This window comes from Triticum aestivum, chromosome 4A (assembly GCF_018294505.1).
Source record: "Triticum aestivum cultivar Chinese Spring chromosome 4A, IWGSC CS RefSeq v2.1, whole genome shotgun sequence".
NCBI classification, from domain to species: Eukaryota; Viridiplantae; Streptophyta; class Magnoliopsida; order Poales; family Poaceae; genus Triticum; species Triticum aestivum.
The window spans coordinates 618,140,890-618,163,887 of NC_057803.1; the positions used below are offsets into that span (position 1 = coordinate 618,140,890).

At 43.7% G+C, this 22,998-nt stretch overlaps 1 pseudogene; it reads left to right on the top strand.

Annotated features, from left to right (window-relative positions):
* Positions 1-15,318: 15,318 nt before the first annotated feature.
* On the top strand, positions 15,319-16,334 carry LOC123082657 (uncharacterized; annotated as a pseudogene).
* The last annotated feature ends 6,664 nt before the right edge of the window (positions 16,335-22,998 follow it).

Consider the following 22,998-nt stretch of genomic DNA (forward strand, 5'->3'; position numbering starts at 1 on the left):
TCTATGAAGGTTATTGATGCTTATATGGGACATTTGGAGCTGCGCGTTGGTCATGACCGTTACCTCTATCCAGCGTGGAGGTCCAAATTCCTCGTAGATCATGCTATCGCACGAGACGATCCATTGCCTTCGAGTTGCAATATGGATAGTGCTTTGTCCAAAGCTGGAGCAGTTAATAGAGTCACGCAAGAGTATACTGTGCGTGATAAGGTACGTTATGTTTGTAATTCTTCACTACAGGACATTTGATCTAGTATTTCGTTTGATCCATAATGGTTTTTTTGCACTATAGACGTATATCGCGTTGAATATCGAAAATGCCCACTAGATGACCGTGGTCATGCACTTGATCAAGCAAGAATTCCAAGTTCTCGATTCACTCTATCCTCTGGACCTGACAGAAAAGACTGTGAAAGCACTAGTAATATAACCAACATTTGTACCATTGGTCTTACATGTTGTTTATGATTCTTCTTTAACACTATCCTCTTTATAGCGAATGGCTATAGCAAACGATATGTGCCAAGCAAATCTTATTACACCAGGGAAATATCCGGACGTAAGTAAGTGGCCTATCAAGGAGTATGCCATGCCCCAACAAGAGGATGGGTGAGTTAGTAGGACATCATGCACATTCAAACAACAACACACATGTTCGTATTGCCCACCGCTAATGTTTGCATATATACCAGGAACTCTTGTGGCCTTTTTGTCACAGAATGTCTAGAGCATTGGGACGGGGACCGAATGACCCGCGATTTTTCACAGGTATGTTGCTATTTATGTTTGTAGACTAGCTAGTATGGTCGTATACAAAATTCGGTTCATGTAACCTGTATGCCATTTTTTGCAGGCCACCGTTGACGCAAGGAGAGGACGTTTCGTCGCCGAGTTGATTATGTCACCCACGAACACGATGGAGTGTGTGAAGAACAAAATTCGCGAAATCGCAAGGAAAAGGCGCGCCTGAAGAATTCATGCGGCATGCAAGAGTCAAGTTTTAGTGGTTTGGATTTAGTCCGGCGAAGGTTTCGACGACATGATTATCTTAGGGTTTCTTTCATTTTATGTAATAAACATGGCATCTCGAATATTGTGACACATACATGTCTATGTGTCTGTCAGACAATAGGCTCGTACCAATAAAGTTTTGGCTTCAACTATCAATTGTTCTTGCTTAATATTTTTCTCGTTCTTCAATTTTTTATAATTGTATTTATCACATTCATAGTATTCACATTCTATTTTTCTCTTCAACTGCTCTCCGAAGTTTCATATTAAAATTTTCACATTCTTTACTTTTTTTAAAACTCTATCAAACTTAGCCTTCTGCCTTAGCTATGTGCATGTCATCATCTTGCATAATCTCCTGGTAATTCCCCCTCATCACATGATTATGAAAAGTAGTCATGTTAGCCATGTAAATATATCGAGCCAAAACGTATTACACAGATGAAAATTAGTCATGTCAGCTCGTTGGCTCTATCGCGTGTTACCATGCATCAAGTTTTTCTATTTTGTTTTACAAACCCGTCGTATTTTTTATTGTACGTATAATTAACTTTTTCTGTACTCACCATGATGTCAGGCACGACCCATCTAACCACGTGAGGGGCCCCACAGGCGGCCTATCATGCCGGCAGCGGTACACAAGCCCATTTTGCCAGGTTCACATCGATCTTTCCCCTTTTCTCGTTTCCCTTCCAAATCCATTGCCCTCTCTCTCCATTTGCGCCTCCAAATCTCGACGGCGAAAGCATGACAACTAGCTGGGCGTCGGGCGGCGGCGGCTGCGGCGAGAAGAGCGGTGGCGACCGCAAGTTAGGTCGAATCCTGGGTCCTGGAAGCAGGTGGGACGGATTCAGTGGAACAGGAGGCAGCGCCGGCAGAGCGAGTGGAACAGGGGAGTGGGATTTCGTGGGCGGCGGAGGGCCGGGAGAACCGACGGCTAGAGTTTCTTCAGTGCTACACTTTGGTGGCCAAAAGGTAAGTTCTTTACCGTTGTTCTTTACATCCCAGAATCGTCGCCCACAAATCATGACCTGTGGCCCTTACAAGCTCCATCTATTTGGTCATCAGGAAACTCCGGGTGGCCGTGTCTGCATAAATGCAGACAATTTTGACAGTGCATTAGTGGGATATGTGTTCAAGGTTAGTCTACTGAGCATGATCTTCAAACTAGTACTGCTACTACGGTCAAGCTGCAAAAAAGTTCAGTGTTTAACGCTTGCAGTGACAAGTTCAGTTATAAATTGACTTGAATTGCTCATGATTTATTTAGGATGATATCACTTCTGAGTATGTTGAATGGGTTGATGGGGAGTGGGATAGCAAAGCAAAGTCAGTCATTAAGTATCTTGCCATGAAGAACAAGAAATCGGAGACTAAGATTACAGAATATGAAGCTAAAATTAAAAGGAATGAGAAAGAAAAGAGGGCAATGGTTAAGATGCACAAGGAAATATTACTCTATAGGGATATGATTTTAGGATTTGGAGGTCTTCTGTATCTTGGCCTGCTTGCCATTATGATTGTTGTCATAGTTACCAAGTAGATTGTTCATAAAGTTATTGACATCATTCTAATTGACATGATGAAATGCTGATGAATTATTTGCTATTCAGTTTATGGGAAAAGTGTAACAGACATTGCAGCAGAAATAACATGGGGCCATCATGATTGGTAGATAATGCACTTTTGGCATGTTCTACATTTGGCAGACACATCACTTTTGGCATGTTCTATATTTGGTAAGTGATGCACATGGGCACATCACATAGCAACACTACTGATTTGTGTAGCAGCCCAGTTCATTGTCTTGTTGCAACATAGGATCGGTCACGAGGGTGGGGGGCACGCCCTCCCCCCTGGGCGCCCCCGTAATTTGTGGGTCCCCTGACGCTCCACCAACGTACTCCTTCCTCCTATATATACCTACGTACCCCAACCAGATCGGGGACAGAGCCAAAAACCTAATTCCACCGCCGCAACCTTCTGTATCCGCAAGATCCCATCTTGGGGCCTGTTCCGGAGCTCCGCCGGAGAGGGCATCCACCACGGGGGGCTTCTACATCATCACCATAGCCCCTCCGATGAAGTGTGAGTAGTTTACTTCAGACCTTCCGGTCCATAGTTAGTAGCTAGATGGCTTCTTCTCTCTTTTTGGATCTCAATACAATGTTCTCCCCCTCTCTCGTGGAGATCTATTCGATGTAATCTTCTTTTTGCGGTTTGTTTGTTGAGACCGATGAATTGTGGGTTTATGATCCAGCTTATCTATGGAAAATATTTGATTCTTCTCTGAATTCTTTTATGTACGATTGAGTTATCTTTGCAAGTCTCTTCGAATTATCCGTTTGGTTTGGCCAACTAGATTGGTAGTTCTTGCAATGGAGGAAGTGCTTAGCTTTGGGTTCAATCTTGCGGTGACCTTACCCAGTGACAGAAAGGGTAGCAAGGCACGTATTGTATAGGCACGTATTGTATTGTTGCCATCGAGGATAACAAGATCGGGTATTTATCATATTGCATGAATTTATTCCTCTACATCATGTCATCTTGCTTAAGGCATTACTCTGTTTTTAACTTAATACTTTAGATGCATGCTGGATAGCGGTCGATGAGTGGAGTAATAGTAGTAGATGCAGAATCATTTCGGTCTACTTGTCACGGACGTGATGCCTATATACATGATCATTGCCTGGATAACCTCATAACTATGCTCAATTCTGTCAATTTCTCAACAGTAATTTGTTCACCCACCGTAGAATACTTATGCTCTTGAGAGAAGCCACTAGTGAAACCTATGGCCCCCGGGTCTATTCTCATCATATCAATCTCCATCACTTTATTTACTTGCTTTGCTTTTACTTTTTACTTTGCATCTTTATAACAAAAATACCAAAAATATTATCTCTATCAGATCTCACCCTCGTAAGTGACCGTGAAGGGATTGACAACCCCTAAGCGTTGGTTGCGAGTAGGTATCGTTTTGTGCAGGTACGAGGGACTTGCGCGTGGTCTCCTACTGGATTGATACCTTGGTTCTCAAAAACTGAGGGAAGTACTTACGCTACTATGGTGCATCATCCTCTCCTCTTCGGGGAAATCCAACGCAAGCTCGAGACGTAGCAAGAAGAATTTCTGGCGCCGTTGCCGTGGAGGCTTACGCAAAAGTCAACATACCAACTACCCATCGCAATCCCTATCTCTCGCATTACATTATTTGCCATTTGCCTCTTGTTTTCCTCTCCCCCACTTCACCTTTGCTGTTTTATTCGCCCTCTCTTTCCCAATCTCCTCCTCTTTTTCCCTTCGCCTTTTGTTTGCTCGTGTGTTAGTTTGCTTGCTTGTCGCTATGTCGAATTTCGTATCCGCTCCTATGTCTCCCGAGTTTGAAGTTCTTCACTTCAAGCAACGGCAAGGAGAAAATTTAAAAGATGCTTGGTACAGGATGATGGAATCTTATCGTAAGTGCACCCTAGAGGTGAACTTTAGAATTCTTCTTTGCAATTTTTATGTTGGGTTAAATATGACGCATAGACAACTCTTGGATTGCATTGCCAAGGGAAATTTTATTGAAATTGATCCCAGTATTGCGCATGAAATTATAGAGGGAATAGTGGGAACACTACCCCAAAAGGGAGGATCTCATCCTACCCAGGAAGAAACCCAAGTGTTTGAGAAGATTTGCGAAGTAACAATTTTTTTTACAAAAGTCTCTTGAGCCTCTTAAAAGTGTTAGTGGAAATCTTCACCGCATGAATATGTTGATTACTCTTCGTAATAAGCGGTTGGATTCTTTATATCTAAAAATTTCCGAGTATGAAGGGAAGTGGCAAGAACCACCCGGATTCGAGCATGACTCCGCTCAAAAATTGAAAATTAAAGATAGTAATACCTAGATCTATTTTCGCTTTTATGCCTAGCTAGGGGCGTTAAACGATAGCGCTTGTTGGGAGGCAACACAATTTTATTTATTTTTCTTTGTTTCTTTATTCCTGTTTAGTGCTAAATTTTGTTTCTACTTTCTGTTTAGATGTGGTTTTATGTTTTAATTAGTGTTTGTGCCAAGTAGAACCTATAGGATAAGCTATGATGATAGTTGATTTGATTCTGCTGAAAAACATAAACTTTGCGCTCACGATAAAAAAATCAGTAAATCACAGGAACGTGCTTTTGCATTGATTCTTTTTGCTGCTGATCAATAAACAAATTTTCCAGTACGTCCTATTTTGGTTGGAATTTTTAGAGTTACAGAAGTTTGCGTTAGTTACAGATTGCTACAGACTGTTCTGTTTTTGACAGATTCTGTTTTTCGTGTGTTGTTTGCTTATTTCAATGCATCTATGGCTAATAAATTAGTTTATAAACCATAAGGAAGTTGGAATACAGTAGGTTTAACACCAATATAAATAAATAATGAGTTCATTACAGTACCTTAAAGTAGTCTTTTGTTTTCTTTCTCTAACGGAGCTCACGAGATTTCTATTGAGTTTTGTGTTGTGAAGTTTTCAAGTTTTGGGTGAATTCTTTTGATGGATTATGGAACAAGGAGTGGAAAGAGACTAAGCTTGGGGATGCCCATGGCACCCCCAATATAATCCAAGGACACCAAAAAGTCAAAGCTTGGGGATGCCCCCGGAAGGCATCCCCTCTTTCGTTCACTTCCATCGGTAATTTACTTGGAGCTATATTTTTATTCACCAACATAATATGTGTTTTGCTTGGAGCATCTTGTATTATTTGAGTCTTTGCTTGTTTTTTTACCACAATCATCCTTGCTGTACACACCTTTTGAGAGAGCCATACATGATTTGGAATTTGATAGAATACTCTATGTGCTTCACTTATATCTTTTGAGCTTGATAGTTGCTCATAGTGCTTCACTTATATCTTTTTGAGCGTGATAATTTTTTGCTCTAGTACTTCACTTAGATCTTTTAGAGCACGGTGGTGGATTTGTTTTAAATAAACTTGATCTCTCATGCTTCACTTAGATTATTTTGAGAGTCGTTAATAGCATGGTATTTTGCTTAATGTTAATATACTTGGTGTTCAAGATATGTGAAACTTTCTTTTGAGTGCGTTGAATACTAAGATAAGTTTGATGATTGATAATTGTTTTGAGATATGGAGGTAATAATATCAAAGTCATGCTAGTTGAGTAGTTGTGAATTTGAGAAATACTTGTGTTGAAGTTTGTAAGTCCCATAGCATGCACGTATGGTTAAAGTTGTGTAACAAATTTGAAACATGAAGTGTACTTGGCTTGTGCATCCTTATGAGTGGCGGTCGGGGACGTGCGATGGTCTTTTCCTACCAATCTATCCCCCTAGGAGCATGCGCGTAGTACTTGATTTTTGATGACTTCTAAATTTTTGCAATAAGTATATGAGTTCTTTTGACTAATGTTGAGTCCGTGGATTATACACACTTTTACCTTTCCGCCATTGCTAGCCTCTTCGGTACCGTGCATTGCCCTTTCTCACATTCAGAGTTGGCGCAAACTTCGCCGGTGCATCCAAACTCCGTGATATGATAGGCTCTGTCACACATAAACCTCCCTATATCTTCGTCAAAACAGCCACTACACCTACCTATTATGGCATTTCCATAGCCATTCCGAGATATATTGCCATGCAACTTTCCACCGTTCCGTTCATCATTATTATGACATACATTACTTTTGTCATATTGCCATTGCATGATCATGTAGTTGACATCGTATTTGTGGCAAAGCCACCATGCATTATTTTTCATACATGTCACTCTTGATTCATTGCACCATCCCGGTACACCGCCGGTGGCATTCATATAGAGTCATACCTTATTCTAGTTTCGAGTTGTCATCCTCATGTTGTAATCAATAGAAGTGTGATGATCATCATTATTAGAGCATTGCCCAAAAAAAAGAAGAGGAAGGCCAAAAAAAAGGCCCAAAAAAAGAAAAGAAAAGAAAAGGGCAATGCTACTATCTCTTTTTCCACACTTGTGCTTCAAAGTAGCACCATGTTCTTCATGTAGTGAGTCTCATATTTTGTGCTTCAAAGTGGCACCTCATTCTTCATGTAGTCAGTCTCATATATTGTGCTTCAAAGTAGCACCATGTTTTTCATATAGTGAGTCTCATAAGTTGTCTTTTTCATACTAGTGGGAATTTTTCATTATAGAACTTGGCTTGTATATTTCTACGATGGGCTTCCTCAAATGCCCTAGGTATTCATGAGCAAGCAAGTTGGATGCACACCCACTAGTTTTATTTTGTTGAGCATTCATAGCTCTAGTGCATCTGTTGCATGGCAATCCCTACTCCTCATGTTGACATCAATTGATGGACATCTCCATAGCCCGTTGATTATCCTCGTCAATGTGAGACTTTCTCCTTTTTTTGTCTTCTCCACACAATCCCCATCATCATATTCTATTCCACCCACAGTGCTATATCCATGGCTCACGCTCATGTATTGCGTGAAGGTTGAAAAAGTTTGAGATTATTTAAGTATGAAACAATTGCTTGGCTTGTCATCGGGGGTATAGAAGTTGGGAACATCTTTGTGTGACGAAAATGAAGCATAGCCTAACTATATGATTTTGTAGGGATGAACTTTCTTTGGCCATGTTATTTTGAGATGACATAATTATTTTGATTAGTGTGCTTGAAGTATTATTATTTTTATGTCAATATGAACTTTTGTCTTGAATCTTTCGGATCTGAATATTCATGTCACAATTAAGAAGATTTACTTTGAAATTATGCCAAAGTATCACTCCGCATCAAAAATTCTCTTTTTGTCATTTACCTACTCGAGGACGAGCAGGAATTAAGCTTGGGGATGCCTGATACGTCTCCAACGTATCTATAATTTTTGATTGCTCCATGCTACTTTATCTATTGTTTTGGACTATAATGGGCTTTATTTTCCACTTTTATATTATTTTTTGGGACTAATCTATTAACCGGAGGCCCAGCCCAAAATTGTTGTTTTTTGCCTATTTCAGTGTTTTGAAGAAACGGAATATCAAACAGAGTCCAAACGGAATGAAACCTTCGAAAACGTGATCTTCTCACCGAACGTGATCCAGGAGACTTGGACCCTACTCCAAGCAGTACCAGAGGCGGTCACGAGGGTGGGGGGCGCGCCCTCCCCCCTGGGTGCGCCCCCCTACCTTGTGGGCCCCCTGACGCTCCACCGACGTACTCCTTCCTCCTATATATACCTATGTACCCCCAACAGATCGGGGACAGAGCCAAAAACCTAATTCCACCGTCGCAACCTTCTGTATCCGCGAGATCCCATCTTGGGGCCTGTTCCGGAGCTCCGCCGGAGAGGGCATCCAGCACAGAGGGCTTCTACATCATCACCATAGCCCCTCCGATGAAGTGTGAGTAGTTTACTTCAGACCTTCGGGTCCATAGTTAGTAGCTAGATGGCTTCTTCTCTCTTTTTGGATCTCAATACAATGTTCTCCCCCTCTCTCGTGGAGATCTATTCGATGTAATCTTCTTTTTGCGGTGTGTTTGTTGACACCGATGAATTGTGGGTTTATGATCCAGCTTATCTATGGAAAATATTTGATTCTTCTCTGAATTCTTTTATGTATGATTGAGTTATCTTTGCAAGTCTCTTCGAATTATCCGTTTGGTTTGGCCAACTAGATTGGTAGTTCTTGCAATGGGAGAAGTGCTTAGCTTTGGGTTCAATCTTGCGGTGACCTTACCCAGTGACAGAAAGGGTTGCAAGGCACGTATTGTATTGTTGCCATCGAGGATAACAAGATGGGGTATTTATCATATTGCATGAATTTATTCCTCTACATCATGTCATCTTGCTTAAGGCGTTACTCTGTTTTTAACTTAATACTTTAGATGCATGCTGGATAGCGGTCGACGAGTGGAGTAATAGTAGTAGATGCAGAATCGTTTCGGTCTACTTGTCACGGACGTGATGCCTATATACATGATCATTGCCTGGATAACCTCATAACTATGCTCAATTTTGTCAATTGCTCAACAGTAATTTGTTCAACCACCGTAGAATACTTATGCTCTTGAGAGAAGCCACTAGTGAAACCTATGCCCCACGGGTCTATTCTCATCATATCAATCTCCATCACTTTATTTACTTGCTTTGCTTTTACTTTTTACTTTGCATCTTTATACCAAAAATACCAAAAATATTATCTCTATCAGATCTCACCCTTGTAAGTGACCGTGAAGGGATTGACAACCCCTAAGCATTGGTTGCGAGTAGCTATCGTTTTGTGCAGGTACGAGGGACTTGCGCGTGGTCTCCTACTGGATTGATACCTTAGTTCTCAAAAACTGAAGGAAATACTTACGCTACTGTGCTGCATCATCCTCTCGTCTTCGGGGAAATCCAACGCAAGCTCGAGATGTAGCAGCGCACCACACACGGAGAAGCCTTCTTCTTGACAGTCGTCCTGTTCGACAGCTGCGCCACCGGATCCTGAGCCACCTGATCCTGAGCCACCTCCTCTTCTTCCACCTTCACTATGTTAGGGTGGAGGGGAAGGAGCTCGACGTGATGGGCATTGTCTTGCCACCCTCGATGGCGACCGGCGCTACCATCTGCACGGCGTCCTCCTCGCCCTCCTCATGGTCATCAGGGATGAGCAGTACCTCATCCACGTCGTCCTCCACGACGTCAGACCCCAATTGCAGGACTGGCTTCGGCACATGGCGGACCTGGTAGTCTGGGCTGACGGGCGCAGGGAGAGCGAGCTCGACGTCGACGCGCTCCGCCCTCGACGCGACGCGTGCTGGATCTGGCCGCAACGTCATGGTGGTGGAGCGGTACATCCACCACCTTGCGCGCTGAACAGGGGAGTCACTCAGTGTGGCCTCTCGCATCGCCCAGACGAGGAGGAGAGCCGGCGGGATACCGCGGCCGTAGGGGAAGGCGCGCTTGTTCTCGGCGTCGGTGAGGACTTTGACGAGGCCACACGCGTGGTTGACCAACATCTCCATGCTGGGGAACCAGCCGCACACCTCCGTCAACTGTGCGCGCCACCCCTCGTCATCACCGGCGAGCTCCATCATCGCTCTCTGCCAACAGAGGCTTTTCTCCATGGAGGCGGCTGCAGCGGTCGCCGGCGAGAGTTTTCTCGATCTACTCTAGGTGGGGATAAGAGGGGAGTTTGAACCGGCGCACGAGGTAGGTGGGTGAATGTGTGGTGGGGAGTGGTAAGTTACTTATTTAATTGCAGTTAGGACGTGGGGAGGGGAAATGTACAATATTCTTTCTACCATGTATAACTAATTTATTTAGGTCGGATTTTGTTGTTTATTTAGAGATGCAAAAGGTTGACACTCCCACTAAACAAAGTGCCGATCGAGTTGCTACAATATTTAGGAACCAAACACGATGTTAAACGTCGAACTAAATTTGATGCCATAATGTGAAAAGGATATACTGTCCCGTTCACTCGATTCATCCATACAAAATTGAAGCAAGTGTTCTACTCTTCTTCCTTCTCCACTTTTCTGCACATCATAAAAGACAAGATCATTTAATGAATGATAAATTTTTCAATAATCTACAATGCATACAAACACTTACTTCTGATTTAGTTTGCATTTCTTGCTACGTTTAGTGTGTCCTAGCAATTTGCAAGCGCCGCACCAGGTTTTCAACTCATCAAAAGAGAGTGGTCTACCATTTTTCGAGACATGGCAGTTCTCATCTACCTTTGTTGCACCTTTGCTTGACAATTTCATAGGATCTTTAACTACGACCATGTTACCTTCACCATCGTCTACATATTCAACTGCACACTTACTGAAGTCATTTGTATCCTTGCTCAAATTTTCCTGTAGCAGATCATACTCATGACTCTTAGCTATCACAGCCTTCAAACTATCCTGTAACTGATCCCACAAAGCTGGGTGTTTGCATGCCGCATGCATAGCTTCTGACGCTAACACACTGGCCTGGATATATTTCATTCTTTTCTGTGCCCCAGTCCAACCAAATCCCAACAGATCGCTTGTGCGCCTCGCGGGCAGTCCCAACCTTGCTTGTTTCGTGAACCGAACAAGAACTAAACACTTTGGTATTTCAGATATGTTCAAGTACTTCAGTACGTGGAATATGTGCTTGCAAGGTAGACCCTTTCGAATCATTCTTCTGCAGCTGCACCGTATAGGTTCTGCGGAATTTACTGGTGTATACTCCACCCAAAAATGGCTATTCCGGTTATTCTTCTAGGCCACGATGTACTGCTGTGATCCGTCTCCCAGATTAATTTCTACAATCTCCATGCCGTCAAATTTTCTAAGATCATCTTGCAACATATAGAAGTTTGCTGGAGTGAAGACGTGAGAAGCAGCTATCTCAAGTTTCCTCGAGCTAGTAACTGGCACCAGTAAACTCTGTGAGGCCGTGCAGTCATCTCGCGCCTTGTTTTCACGGATACGTACAACAGCGTTCTCATAATGCAAAATCATATCCTCCAGGGTCATTTCACCGTCTAGGTGGAGGTGAAGGCATGAGTTCAGGCTTTCACTCCGCTGGTTGCTTTTCATGCCAAGCCAAAACCCCTGTATCAGATAAGCCGCGGCCCACAGTCTCCTCTTCTTATACATCAGTCTCAACCATGTTACAGTTTTTTCCGACTGCCATCTTTTGGTAAACGCGTGCCATCTCTCCTCAAACGTGGCCGTGGACGTGTTGTAGTACTGAAGAGTTCGGAACTCCTTCAAGGACTTGTGACTGAGGTGAATCTTCATATTTTTTTCTATATGCCACGTACATATACGGTGCCACACGTCTGGCAAGACTTCACGAATTGCCTTGATCATCACAGCGTCGGCGTCTGTGATTACACTCTTCGGCATCTTTTGACACATGGACCTCAAAAAAGTCTGCAGCAGCCACACGTATGTCTGTTCGGTCTCGTCCAAAACTATGGCACAACCAAAAACAGTGGTCTTCTGATGATTGTTAATACCAACAAAAGGTATGAATGGCATACCATAGCGGTTCATCTTGTACGTGCTGTCAAATACAAGCACGTCGCCGAAGTCCTCATAGTCATGACGAGACTGGGAGTCACACCAGAACATCCTATTCAAGTGTCCTTCCTTATCTAGCATGTACTCGAAAAAGAAGCTAGGATCCCTCTGTTTCCTACTGGGCATGATGCCTATGGCTGTGGCAGCATCACCTTTTGAAAGCAGCTTCCTCTTCTCCCTGACGCAAAGGTTGTATATTTCACGTCTGGTAAAACCAACACCGCCATACCATACATGTTTGTTGATGAGGGAATCCATCATGTCATGAATTCTAATCCCTGCAGCTCCCATGGACATTATCTCATGCTTCTGGAACTCTTTGATTTTTCTGTGGGACCAAAGAAAAGCTACCTCGTCCGGTCCTGCCAACATATGGCTATGCTTGTCCTCAAAATTTGCAACATACAAACCCCACGCTTTTGGTCAAGCTTGACGGCCAGGTGTGCTTCGCAAAAGCAACGTGTCTCGGCTCTGAGCATACGGCTGTGTCCTTCCTCGGTTAGCAACTTGCTGTCACGTTTCCCTTGTCTGGAACAAACAACCGCCTATAACGCATATGATGTGACTCGGTTTTGCTATACCTGACCTTATTCTTTCTAATGCTGAAACCATTAACTCTAGCATAGCTGTTGTAGAAATCATACGCAACATCATGAGTCATAAAAGTCATGTCCATTATCTGCATGAACATATCCCTCTTATCATCTGCACTGGCAGTATCTTGGACATTTTTTGCCCCACCATCTTCTGTCACCTACACAATCAAAACATAGCCATGAAAACAGTTTTCTATGCTTGAACATTACTTTCATAAAACATTGATTACACAAATACCTCACTCATGATGACCGACGACTGCGAATCCCCAGAATCAGGTGCATCTAATGATTCGTCGTTAAGGCATGTCTCCGCGTCGGATTCATCGTAATAGTCGTACGCATTATGACATTCGGAAATGAACTGAAAAATACAACACAAATACATAATTACTTATCATATAATATTCCAGAATGAATTCAATTTGAATGCCAATAAAAAATTTCACTTACGTACCTGACTAATTTAATCTTCATTTGAGAGCTCCGAGTTGTTTTCCTGACCATCATCATGCTCATCCATCTACTAATTTTCAACACAAAAATATAATGTTGTCGGATGGCACCAAAAAATTATAACATGATAATGCCACTCACATTAAAATCTTCCCACTCGTTCCCATTCTCTGACTGATCTCCAAGATCTGAATTTTCATCATCTTACCAATCTTCTATCCAGTCTTTCATCAGTTCTCCAAACTCCATGTCTACCATCATATTAGTTAACTCCTCGTCCGCCATTTCCTACAACAAATAATATGTATGAACACATGTGAAAACATTATCAATGATGAAATATCAACACATAGCACACGATCACAGATGTTATGTAAACAACCCCAACCGAGGCCGTTCAGATCTGCCAAACCAAGTCAGGAAGATGGCCACGACACCCGTCGTGATCACTTTCAATCGCGAGGAGCAGCACTACAAAACCTAGCTAGCTCTATGATTACCTCTGTCGCCGGATACCTAGGTTAGCCGCCACATCAAATAATGATAGTCCTGGTGGACACAGCCGGCGGCAACCGACGCTACGTGAACCCTACACTGAAGAAACCCAGATCACGAGGAGCAGCACTACCGGAACAAGATCCACAATCGCATGCGCCGCTGGGTAGGTAGGTTACCCGCCCCGCTAGGTTAACCACTACCTCTGATGGCGGCAGTTCGTTCGATGTTGCCGCGAGCGAGACTAAAGGGGTGCGGGGGGATGTGGGATGCGGTACCTGTGAGCGCTGGAGATTCACGACGTTGCCGCACCCGCTGTCCGACGAGATCACCGGCGACGAGATAGCCGCGCGCCGCTGGAGATCTACCGCGTGAATTATGGAGCTGCGTGAATGCTCGCGAGATTGATGGAGCTGCGTGAATGATTGAATCCGGCAGGTCCTACGTGGTCATGGGGTCGTGTGATGTTTTTTTTTCGGACCAGGGTATTGTACGTATACGGTCTGGGTTGTACATGGCTAGACAAGGCTTGGATCTGGGCTACGGCGGGCCAGGAAAAAACCAAACTCGCGGGGACAGAAATTCCCCTCGGAAATTAGGTTAGGGGGAGCACCGGAGCAGGGCTCGAGTTGAACATGGACGTCGCATGCAATTGCAAACCCAATCCCTTAGCAACATGAACTGCGCTAGCAATTAGGATACGAACTGAAGACGGGAAGCACAATTAATTGAGGATGATTAGATCGATGTTTGCGTGGCGAAGCCGTGCGTTTGACAGAGAGAGAACCATTGGATTAGATCGATCGTTTGCGCCCGCTTGACAGAGAGATCGTGCAGTGCATGGATCCAAACGAGCTGAATCCCAGCTTGCTCGCTCCCTCAACGCGCAGTCGTTCTACGCTTACGATACAGGGAGAGAAGTACCGTATATACAATACACCTTACGGACCGTATATACACTAGATGCGTACGCTAGCAATCCGTATACGAACCACGGTTTTGGGTACCGCCCGAGAAAAACGGTTACCGGGCGGATACCGAGTTTCTCGCTGCCCCACGAGAAAGATCGATCCCGAGCAAAAAATTCCGATTTTTTTGAATTTTTACGTACAACGTAGTCTGAAATAAGGGAGCATCTTTGTAGTATTACAAAACTTAGCTGCTTGATTGTAACCATGTAGTTACTTCACCCAGACGACGCAGGTTCGATTCCCCTACTCTACACAACATTTTTTTGTCTATTTTTCAAAAAAATTACGTGAAAAAAGAAGTAGCGGGCAAGACTCGAACTCCTGACCTATTTACCTAGAGCGGGTAGATGTTCCACTGAGATACAACCATTTCGTTGTGCAATATCAGTTTAAGTTCTATCTACCTCTAGTATAAAAAATTTTGAATTCAAAATTCAAAAATAAATTTCGTCCGAAATATATTCGGTATTTCTCGGTAACCGTGGTAACCGAGAATCTCGCCCCCCCACGAGAAAATTCGTCCATTCGGAATCCAAAACCTTGATACGAACTGAAGATGCTCCTGAGTCCGAAGCACTCTAGTAGTGTATTGATCAAGGAAGGCACGTACATAGCCCTGTGTCGCGATCCATCCATATATACCTACCTAGCTAGGGTTGCACACCTACGGACCTTCCATAGCTAGTTCCTTCTGATCAAGGCGACGAGAAGTACGTCCCCTAGCTAGCTCTGATCAAGCGAAGGCGATTCAATATGGCCGGCCATGACGAGCTCTTTCCCGTCGGCTCCGCCTTCAGTCCCCAGGATCACGAGCTCATCAACCAGTTCCTCCGCCCGAGGATCGCCGGAGCAGACCGCGGCCGCTTCAGCAGTTTCATCCACGAAGACGACGTCTACTCCGCGCCACCCGGGGACCTCATCGACAACCGTGCCCACGCGCCTGGATCCGACAAGGACGACGGGAAAGGAGGCGTGTGGTACTTCTTCTCACCGGTCCGTCGTCACAAGACCAAAGGTGGCCGCAGCGGGAGGCGACAGCGCGTCGTCGACGACGACGAGGGTTACAACTGGCACTCCGAGAAGAGCCATCCCGTGCTAGACACTCAAGGTAAACGGGTCGGCCTCATCGACCATCTTTCCTTTGGGATCAAGAGGCCTGGAGCAGCCAGAACCAGGGTTGGGTGGTGCATGAAGGAGTACGGCCTCGACCACGAGGACGAACAAGACGGTGCGGCCGGAATGGTCCTATGCAAGATCTACGTCTCAACCCACAAGAGGGAGATTACCTACGCGTCGGTAATCAACGCCCCCGGTTCCAAGAAGAAGAGGAAGGCGGCCGCCGAGGTCCAACATCCGGAGGCTCCACGTCCCAAAACCCCACGCCTCCAAGAAATGACCATCCAAGAACAAGATGCCGCCGGCGGGACGCTTCGGGAGTTCGAGCGTTCGTTCATGTCCGACCAAGACGAGACGTTGCCCCCTGGAGTAGTGGACGACGGCAGCGTGGATCCAAGCGGGTTTTTCACTGACATGCTTCCAGAATTAGGACTGACGCTCCAGGGAAATACGAAGGCGGCCGAGCATGGCAGCGACTGTGCATTGGAGGAGTCCTTGGCCGGCAAACATGGCGACGTCCACCAAGGCGTCGAGACGGTGGAGGAGGATGACGGCAGCTTCCAATGCACATGGGAGGAGCTGTTCGGGGACGACATGGAAGTGGCATGCCCTGCCCCGCCGACGGCGTCGTCGCACGTGAGGACCGAGTGTGCGTGTGTGTGACGGAAAGTGCGGAATTTGCATCCGAGTGTGCATGTATGTCTTGTTGATTGCACATTGTTGATGAACAAGCCATGCATATATGTGCAGCAGATTAAGTAATTGATATTCTTTTATCATATATTCATATTAGACTACGTAATGATTAGTGATACAATTCCTCTGTTCCTAAGCGTGAAATAAATACTTGACGAATCAAAAACAAAATCCTGTCTGATGAGATCGGTGCATGTACTTTGCTGCAAGAACACCTAGCTCTAAAGCATTATGTTCATCGAAAAGTGTAAGCATTCCTTTTTTTTTGTAAACAGCCTAATCCCAACCATTTCCATTAGTCCTCATAAAGGATATACATCTGCCCAGCATACAAAGGTATCGAGGAAATGAGAACGGGAAGAAATGGGTTTAAAGCACTAACAAGAAACCCACCGTCCATTGACGGCGTCAACGCATGCACTATGGTGCAAAAACCTGATGGCACCTAACCACTAGCCTAACAAGTTCAAAAGAGCCAACATCTAGCAATTCAGTAGCAAAAGAACGCAAACTAACAATATATGACCGCTAAAACGCCCATGAAGGCAACAATGGAAGTTCGATGTAGCAGTGTGAACATCTTGAGCAGTAGCACAAATCATAATCAGTTAATAACATTGTCTCAAAGCATCGCCACCCAATGTTTCAAAGGCCTCAACTTTCCCATCTTTCTTAAGACTCACCCATCTTTCTTCTTGACATATATGTTCCATCCATCATCTTAGCCCGATCTTTCCGAACCATAGCCTGCAAGCCAGCAGCATACAATGCGGGTGGTCCAATTGTTGGTCCGTCGACCACATCCCTACCACTCTGGTCTCCCGAGAATATTGATCTATCCTCCCTATATCTTGAACTGGCGAGAGAGACCATGGCAAGGAAGGCCAGCAAGGTCCGAGTGGTGGACCGGTGGTGTCATCATGGCAGCATCGCGTGCTAGTTCCATTCGAAAACTCGTATCAAGCAGCCTAGTGTAGTGCTAATCGGACTTTTTTTGTTACAACAACCAAAAAAGTTATATCTACCTTGTACTCTCATTATATATAATGAATAATCTATTGCTTGAAATAAAAACTACATCATGTATTTAGCCAAACTATATATTAAGCTACCCATGTACTACACAACTAATAAACTTAATAGCTATCATCAAAAAAAGAAAAAAAATATTTAGTAGAAGTTTAAGCTCTAATGACCATTTAGGGTGGAATCGAACATTACATAATAATTAGTTTATCTTTTTTGTTTGGCAGTTGATTATTTAAGGTTTGACAATACACTCCTTGTACCGATGAAATTTGACCGAGTACCTTTGGCCTCCCAAGAGCCCTTCGAAGGATTGGAAGGTGCTGTAAGTGCATCTAGTGCCCCTTAGTGATTTTGGTGTATTGAAGACTTATAGGTTAAGGGACTGATGCGTTTGTGAGTGTACATAGGTTTATTAGTCTATGAGGAGTTTGATATTTACAGAGAAAGTCGACCCCTAAAAATGAAGTTCTTCAACTGAAGACTTTGGATTTCTGAAGACTTTCTAAAGACTTCGAAAGTGAAGAAATTGGTGTGACCTTGAAGACTTGGCAAATCACTCGAGGAACATGAAGCGTGAAGACTTTTGTTTTCGTAGTTTCATTTTCTCTTTCTTGAGTCATAGGAAATACCGTACTGTTAAAGGGGGTCGAGGAAATACTAAGGAAAAATTTCCATGTGATGCTCAACTCAAAATCCTACACCTACCAATCCCTTCGAGTGAAGCCATTGAAAATCTCATACAGTTCAGTCATATTCTTCAGTGACAGAGATGAAGTTCTTCTGGTCTCTGAGGAATTTGTCCTGACTGAGGAGTTAGGAATTCGTCAGTGCGGATTGCCTACACAGTGGGGAACATGATAGCCCGAGGAATTTGAGAGTCAAAATTCCGACCGTTGCTGTGCCATGCGCCAGCTGTCCCAAAATATCTACCCACCTAACGGTCATATCATTGAAGGGAATTTATGTCTTATCATGTCTGGCTGCTCCCTAGGCTATAAATAGCCGCCCCCTACAACCACTAGCTAGTTGGCTGCTCCGAGAGAAACTGACACTTGTCATTTCAGAGCATCCCATCCTCCGAGGACTTTGAGCGAAAATCATCAAGTGAGGAAAACCCAAACCCAACACACCTACAACCCAAAGTGATTGAGCATCACTGAAGAGATTGATCCTGCGTGGATCCAACGCTTGTTACCTTTGAAGACTGTGCTTCTTCCAGACGGTTAGGCGTCAAGGTCTAGAGCATCCAAGAGGAATTGTGGATCGCTGAGTGACATAGTCTGTGAAGATTTGGAAGTCACCTGAAGACTTATCACGAGTGATTGGGCGAGGTCTGTGTGACCTTAGCTCAAGGAGAATACGGTGAGGACTGTGTCCTCGGGTTTAAATACCTAGCCGCTCCAACCAGACGTACAACTGAGACAGTAGTTGGAACTGGTCTACCAAATCATTGTCTTCACCAAGCTTACTGGTTCTATTTCCTCAACTCTTTCATTTCCTCATTTTTGTTGTTGTGTGCTTGTTCATATCTGTTTGAAGACTTTGACTGAAGACTTTCTCAATTTCCTCAGTTCAATTTCTTCAGTCTGTCCGTCTTCATCCTGTGTTATCCTGTGCTTACGCTTTCTGTACTCTGTGCTTGTCTTCATTTCATCATGATGACTATGCTTGTGTTCTGCTATGTTTACTTTCGAGTACTTATTCCGCTGCAAGTAGTTCTTAATTTAGGAATTTCCTCACCAGCAAATTCCTCAGCGAAGAATTCATAAAAATCACCTATTCACCCCCCTCTAGTCGATATAACGCACTTTCAATTGGTATCAGAGCAAGGTACTCCCTTGTTCTGTGTGATTTTGATTTAACCGCCTGGAGTTTTAGTTATGTCGACTGCAGGAATGAGGAATGTATCCTGCCCCATCTTTGACGGTCATGAGTATCCTCGATGGAAGGCCATGATGAAGAAGCGACTCATGGCTATGGACAGCGAACTGTGGACCGTCACTGAGATTGGTCTTACTGATCTATGCAAGATGGCGTAGGCTGATGACATTCGCAAGGACACTCTACTCAACCTCACAGCGAAGGATGTCATCTTCTCCTGTTTGTCCCAAAATTAGTTCAGGAATGTCATGCATCTCAATCACGCGAAACTAATCTAGGACCGGCTCTCTAAGGTCTATGAAGGTCATCGAACATGTCATGATCCTTGGTTTGAGGATTACAAGGAATCTCTCAATGCGATGACATTCGAACCAGAATCATCATCTTCTTCACCATGCCTTATGTAAAAAGTGCTAAGGTAACCGAATGCTACCTATCTGAGTCCAGTGATGATGAATCTGGAGATGAATTTGGACCCATCTATGTCAAACTTGCTTCCCTTGCCACTAAACAACAAAGAGCTTTGGAAAAAGTTCAATACATGCTAAATAAGAGCGATGATATGTTGGGTGAAGAAATGGATCAGTCAAAAGCTTTGGCTGAGAGTCTTCAGAGACTTCAGTCCAAGTTTGACATCCTTCAAGGTCATCATAACACTCTCTTATCTGATCACGAGAAGCTTTCTTATGAATTTCTTCAAAGAAAGCAATATCTTGAGAAGCTAAGAGTGGATTATGAAGATCTTCAGGAGGAGTGCAATTCATTACTTGCTCAACAAATCAGCGCTACTCCGGAAGAATTTGTTCCTCCATGTATGAAGTGCACTAAACGTGAAACTGCTAATTCTTCACCTGAATGTTCAAATGCTTGTAATGCTACAAATTCTTCATCTGTCTCTGCTATCACTAATTTCTCATCTGAGGACATTGCTAGTATCACTGATGATGCAGGCTGAAGGAATTGTACATGACAGGCATGTACAAAAGCCTCAAAGGACATCAGACTCTTTGTGATGTGCTTAAAAAGCAAATCCTCAACAGGAACCCTAGGAAAGAGGGTATTGCCTTTGAGAGGAAACTCAATGCTGATGGAACATATTGGAAGCCTGAGAAGTACCCCAAAACCTCATGGGTTGCTGCAAAGGGACCTCCAGTTGATCCATCTAATTTATCTGGCTTTACATGTGAATCTCCTCATTCTTCTGATGAGTCATTTGACTCCAACTATAAACTGTTCAGAATCAGAATGGTGAAGTATTTGCTAGATATGTTGGCACTAACTGCAGGAACAGTTCCCCTATGAAAAAAATCTGGGTTCCCAAAAGTTGCCTTGTCCTCATGACACCACCTGTGAAGAATAGGAACTCCAGATCAAATTCTTCATATGGACCAAATTCTTCACATGGATCAAATTCCTTAAAAGGATCAAAGTCCTCATATGATCATCATCGTGCTAACCCCTCTGTTTCGCAGGGTAGAGCTAAGGGCTATGAATATGCGCATTATTCTTCTAATCATTATGTTCATAAGTCCTCGAAGAATTTCTCTGCTTATTCATATGCTTATCCTAACCCCTCTTATGTGAAACGAAGTGGACTGGCTTCTATGCCACGTTTCTCATATGGTGCTCGCAGAGTGATGAATTCTTTGCCACCCCTTCAGATGTGGGTGGTGAAGAAAAATAACTAATCTCTTATGCAGGGTCAGGTCTCCAGACGTGCTTAAAATGTCTGAAGAATTTGCTGGAGACCTGAACATTGCCTGAAAGGACGCATGCTAATCATGAAGAAATGAACCTTCATTTCTCACGTCCTCATATTGTTTTATCTGTTGTATTGCTTGATGAACTTGATCTGATGATATTGATGTCATATTCTTCACTGCTGAAGTATATGAGTTCGTAAGTTGCACTAATTCATCCACAGGATGATTAACCCAAAGCCCAATGAGTGGGTCCTCGATAGTGGATGTAGGAATCACATGACTGGTGACAAGAATCTATTGATGGATGCTCCTTTATCACCATCGCATCTGAAGCATATCATCTTCGCTGACAAAGGAAAAAGTCAGGTATTGGGTCTAGGTAAGGTTGAGATCTCAAAGGATCGACACATGGACAAAGTCATGCTTGTCGAGTCCTTAGGATACAACCTCATGTCTGTCTCAATGCTTTGTGATCTCGATATGGTTGTTGTCTTTGGCAAATATCGTTGTGTTGTGATCATGGAAGCTAGCAATTCCAAAGTCTTCAAAGGCTTTAGGAGAGGAGACTTGTACATTGTTGATTTCTATACAGGAACACAACTGACCGTATGCCTACTTGCAAAAGCTTCAGAAGGCTGGCTATGTCATCGATGACTTGGTCATGTTGGCATGAGGAATTTGCACACGCTTGCGAAGAAGAAGCATGTCATTGGCATTGAGAATGTCAAATTCCTCAAGGATCACTTATGCGGAGCCTGTGAAGCTGGAAAGATGACAAAGGCCAAGCATCCAGGAAGACTATCATGACTACCACTCGACCATTTGAATTGCTTCACATGGATCTCTTTGGTCCTAATCATTATTCTGCTGTTACAAATGATACATCTCTATATGGATTTGTTATTGTTCATGATTATTCTCGTTACACATGGGTGCACATTGTTACTTACAAACATGAGGTGCAGGAAGTCTTCAAACGATTTTCCTCGAGGGCTTCAACCAACTTTGGTGTGAAGATCAAGCATATCAGAAGTGACAATGGGACTGAGTTCAAGAATTCCGGTCTTGATGACTATCTTGATGAACTTGGTATTACTCATGAGTTATCTGCTCCTTATACTCCTCAGCAAAATGGCATCGTGGAGCGCAAGAACGGAACTCTTGTTGAGATGGCTCGCACTATGCTTGATGAATACAAGACGCCTCGTCGTTTCTCGATTGAGGCAATTGATACTGCGTGCCACATCATCAACAGAGTATATCTTCACAATTCTTCAAGAAGACTGCTTATGAACTCCTCACGGACAAGAAACCCAATGTGAGTTACTTCAAAGTCTTCGGTGCTAAATGTTGGATTAGAGATCCTCATCACAATTCTAAATTTGCACAGAAAGCACATGAGGGTTTTATGCTTGGTTACGGAAAGGACTCGCACACCCTACAAAGTCTTCAACAACGTTCTCCACATGGTTGTTGAAATTGTAGATGTGTGGTTCGATTAAAATAATGGCTCGCAAAGAGAGCACCTACCTTCTGCGTTAGATGAACCAGCACTTGAGGAATCTATCAAGTTCAAGGCTATTGAGAATGTCATTCCTACTGAAGAATCTGCTGAAGAATTCATTCCAGAGCGTGAAGAACGTCGATCTGGCGCACCTGAAGAAAATGGTGCTGAGGAAAATGGTCCTGAAGAAAATGCGAATCAAATTCCTCGAAGACAACCCGCTCATCCTCACATTGCAAATGAAGTGCAAGTCGAGAAGATCATCGATGACATTGAAGCACCAGGTTCTCTCACACGCTCAAAAGCTTCACATTTGTCTAACTTTTGTGGGCACTTTGCTTTTGTCTCTATCACAGAGCCCACTAAGGTAGATGAAGCATTTTTGGAGCCTGAGTGGATTCAAGCTATGCAAGAAGAATTACATCAGTTCAAGCTCAACAACGTCTGGGAACTGGTCAACCGTCCAGATCCTTGCAAGCACAACATCATTGGCACAAAGTGGATCTACCGCAAC